This window comes from Asparagus officinalis, chromosome 10 (genome assembly GCF_001876935.1).
Source record: "Asparagus officinalis chromosome 10, Aspof.V1, whole genome shotgun sequence".
Classification (NCBI taxonomy): Eukaryota; Viridiplantae; Streptophyta; class Magnoliopsida; order Asparagales; family Asparagaceae; genus Asparagus; species Asparagus officinalis.
In genome coordinates, this window is record NC_033803.1 from 45,982,821 (window position 1) to 45,987,606 (window position 4,786).

Consider the following 4,786-nt stretch of genomic DNA (forward strand, 5'->3'; position numbering starts at 1 on the left):
GGTTCACCCCCCCCCCCCCTTCTTCTTCTGGCTTTGTGGAGGGTTAATCAGTGTTAGCGGAAGAAGGTCCCTTTTGTGGATAACTTTCGTTTGACTAGATTTCAGGTTTTTTTAAAAGCCCTTAATTTTGGATGATTATTATGTAACCCTCCATTTAACTTTCAGAAGAGTATCACAAAACCGCTCGAGGGCTGGTAGGAAATCCCCATCAACTTTCAATGTTTTACAAAAATAATTCTCCGGAAGGTGTGAATCCAAATTTTCACAGGCAAAAAATATACTTTTGGGTAACTTTTCCCCACACATGTAAAAAAGTCACTGAGGGCCATTAGAGGGGTTTTATGAGAAGTATTAAATTAAGTTGAATGGGGTTTTCTTATAATCCCAAACATTGGGGGTTGTTCATGAAGATGCACAGGACTTTGATAGCAGAGGTGGTAAAACATGGTCCGGGCGGTCAGGGGGAGAATGATCGAAAATTACAATTTTGCCCTTTTAACTAAAAATTAAATAAAATTCTAATTTTGGAGCACCAAAGCAAGTCTCTATATGGAAACTGTGGACTACGTATTTTATGAGAATCACCACCATGCGGCAGTTGGTTCCGATCCATTAATGAGGGGGCAAATTATCAATTTGCCCTTCAGATTTTACTTCATATTTTACAGATCGAAGGCTAGAACCGTGCGCTCGTATGCGTGCAGCTAGGGCTGAGCATGGTTCGGTTCAAACCGAAAAAACCGACCGAACCGACCCGAACCGACCCGAAAAAAGCGGTTTTAAGAGTAAGGCGGTTCGGGTCGGGTTGATAACTTTTCAAACCGACCCGACCCGAACCGACCGAATATATTCCCAAAACTTTCATACCCGTTCGCGTTTACCCGACCCGTCCCAAACCCTCAACCCTAACTTCATTTCCTCTCATTCCCAAATCCCATCCGCCGCTACTCATTCCCAATTTCCCATTTCGCTCGGCCTCAATCCCTCTCTCTCGCTCTCTCTCTTCTTCTAAGACCCCGGCCCTTACTCTCAAGGTACATAGTATCAATTTTTCTTCAATTTCCTCTGTTGTTGTCTTTGAATTGAACATGAAGTAGGTGGAATGGGCATTTCTTGTTGGAGTATGTTAGTGCTCTTTGAGTTGGATTTTTCCCATTTAATCACTCAATTCAGCACTTCTGTGTATGTTGTCCCTTGGGTTAGTTGTTGATTCAAGTGTGCACGACGCTTAAGTATCTTAGCTGTGGCTCAAATCATTTGCATTTGGGCGCATATGAAAACAAATATATACAAATTATCTCTTGGGACAAGCAATATTTGTGCATTTGATTGTTATACTTGATGAAAGTTAGAACCGAATAAACCGAACCGAACCGCACCGAACCGATTTGTAACGGTTCGGTTCGGTTTTGAATTATAGGTGGTTCGGTTCGGTTGTTCAAATTTTGGTAAAAACCGACCCGAACCGAACCGTGCTCACCCCTACGTGCAGCTCCCCAGAGGGAATAGTAGTGATGGTGGGCCCTACATTTGAATTAAGGGGGGTGTTTGGTTACATTTCTATAAATTATAGGAAATGTTTTCCATCCTAAATTTGATTTCATTGTATTTCTTAAAAAAATTATAGGAAAAGTTTTGAGAAGTTAAAAAGTACAAATTTTCTTATTTTTTGTATTGTGTTTGTTTGGTTCAAAACAAGAAAATGAGAAACAACTTTTGGGAAAATAACAACATTTCTTATAATTTATAGAAATGTAACCAAACACCACAAATTTTATAGAAAAGTGAGAACTTTGTAGAAAAGAGTTAATGAGTTTTATTATTTAAATAATGAATGCGTCAGATTTCCAAGAGATTTCCTCCCATTTTAGAAGGAAATCAATTTCCATAAAATTTGGTACTTTTGGGCACTTTACAGAAAATATTTCTGTAAATTTTTTTGGAGCCAAACACAGTTTATAGAAATGTATAGAAAACTCTTAATTACATAAATGTCATGCGTCAGTACTTTTGAGAAAACATTTCTCAAAAACAATGCAACCAAACACCCCCTAAGTTACTAGGCCCGTTATATGAGGGTGCTAGTACACGTGTCCGGCAATCACTGGCCATGTTGTTCCTCCTATTGAGGGTTTTTTCTTCTCTCTACGTCATGCACATGGTCACGTTAACAAATTTTTATTTTTCAAAATCGATCCATTTTTTTTATTTACCAAAATCGACTCGGTTTTTGCCACGTAGGCTTAATGACGTTCCTAAACAGTCGGGGTTGGCAACCCCGACTGTTTAGGAGGGTGTTAAACCCTAATTAATGTCCTTAAACCCGAAATTTGCATGTCCTAAACAGTCGGGGTTGCCAACCCCGACTGTTTAGAAACGTCATTAAGCCCACGTGACAAAAACCGAGTCGATTTTGGTAAATAAAAAAAAACCGGGTCGATTTTGGTAAAATTTGCGTTCCGGTTCTCATTTTAAAGTAACTGCAGGTTCACTTGGTGTTCTCGTTTCCATAATAACTGCATGCTGCGACGGAGGGGGGTATAACTGTCTTTTCCGCTGTTTTCTACTGTTTTGTGAATTACGCCTGTGCTTTTCTATCATCCCCATCTGTCCCTGACCACCGCGCAGGCGTTACGAGCAGCGGAAGAATCAGCGCAGGAGCACTCGACACGTGTCGATCCGGCAAATAGAGTAGGGGCATTTCAGGACATAGATAAAGATTTGCGGGGCCGTATTTGGGTTAGCATCAGTTTGTGGGGTCCATGCACATGCACATCGGCTTTGTGGCGTAAAACGTACTGGCGCCTTTCTCTAGCTTTATTAATTTCTGAGAAACTTCCTCTCCTCTTCTGTTTTCGCTCGCAGCCACTCCCGCGTGACCCCCCCCCCCTCGTCTATCCAACCGTCACTTTAACTAACTCGTAACGCGAGCGACGTGAACGGGGAGCACCCGTTGCCTCGCGTGGGTCCCACGCAGAGACACGTAGTGGGCCCCGCAGGGCGAATACGGATAGGTTTCTGGAGGCCCGATGAAGAGACGCACCGCACTCGAAGACCTGCCTCCTTCAGCGACCCAACCACGCCCACAATATTAATTAATTTGTTCCGGCGTCCCACCAGAACCGATGTTCACACTAGCTAGTTAGTTACTACGCACGCATGATCGGAGTACAGCCATAAGAATATTCAAGGTAAACAATAAAATAGATAGAAAAAGTAAACTAATTAAGTACTAATGACAAGGCTACATTGATATATAGAAAACAGTCCTAGTGGTCGGTCGGTTGTCATTGAGGAAACAAACTCGAGCCATAACCTACCGATAACAAAATGTACATTCGAAAAAAAAAAAAGAAAACAGAAAACACCCAAATTCTAATGCAAATACTTCTAGCTACCAGGAGAGCTAACATATATATAGTTAACACATTATTATAGAAGGTAACCCTAATTTGACCTAAGAAGGCTCCGAACAATCTCCGCCTGCGCGCTTCCGTTGTCCATGGTCGACATGAGGTCGGACAGCCTGTCGCTGAGGTCGTCGACTTCTCGGTGCAGGGCCTTGATGTAGTTGCATGTCTCCTTCAACAACTTCGTCGCGGGTGCCTGAAATGCATGTGGATAGTTAGCTAATATCTCCATGTTGACAGCTGGTTGTATAACATTTCGACTATAAATCCTATTAAAACATCCCACATGTGAATGAGCTGCTCAGAGCCATAAAATTAATATTATACCTGTTATTCCTCTCCTCTCTGAATGGCTCAGAACAGCTTGCTCGCACGCGGAGCGTTTTTGATACAATTTGAACTTTAAAAGTTTTTAACAATATAAGCGTAATTAAGCTGATTTAACTTACCCTACCCGAGCCTCTGCGGTGGCTCTCAGGGAGGAGAGATTGCAGCTTGGAGATGAGCTCGTTCATCTCCTCCTCGGAAATTCTAGTCCTTCTGCTCGACATTTTATGTTTATTAAGATTAAAAAACGAGGGGGAGGAAGAAGTAGTTGTTGCAAAATGGAAGTAGATAGGGAGGGAAAAAAGTGTGAGAGAGACAGAAAGGGAAGCGAGAGAGAGCAAGGGTTTTATAGGGGAAATGAGGTGAGGAAAGAGGTGGGGATGGATGAGTAAGGAGATTAAGTTAGATAGAACATACATTAAGAAGGATTCAAAGGGCCTACTTGTCCCCCCTTGTCCTTTGTTATCTTTAGGTCTACTAGGCCCAAACAAGCCCATGGGCTTATTGTACTACCTAAAGGTTCACATGTCTCTAGCTCTCGAACTCTTTGGACCCTCAAAACTTTTTAACCAGACAATGGTATTTTTGGCATATAATTAAGGTCCTATAAGGTTGTTGTTTTGCAAAGATGGTGACCGTTGCTTGGGGTGCTATGCAGTTTCAGTATGCCAACGCCGTGAATCGCTGAGCAATTGAGGGAATTCACATGGCTTTGGTGTTGCGTCATGCTTTAATTGTTGCATAGATGAAGGGTTTCAATTAATGTCATGAAAACGCCACCATACCTTCAAAAATTGTGTCTTTCACGCCTTTGCTCTTCACTCGGGAGCGATCATCAAATAGGAAGAAGCAACACTTTAGAATAATAAACTAGTTAGAAAATTGGAACATTAAGGAGACAAAGATATTAAAAATAGAATTACATAATGAGGTATACACTAACTAGGACTTAATTAAGGGGTTTGAACCATCACCATTTGTCTCTATCTACATAGACAACGTAAGGCTATATAGTTCTAATCATAAAAAATTGCATGTATGTGACATTT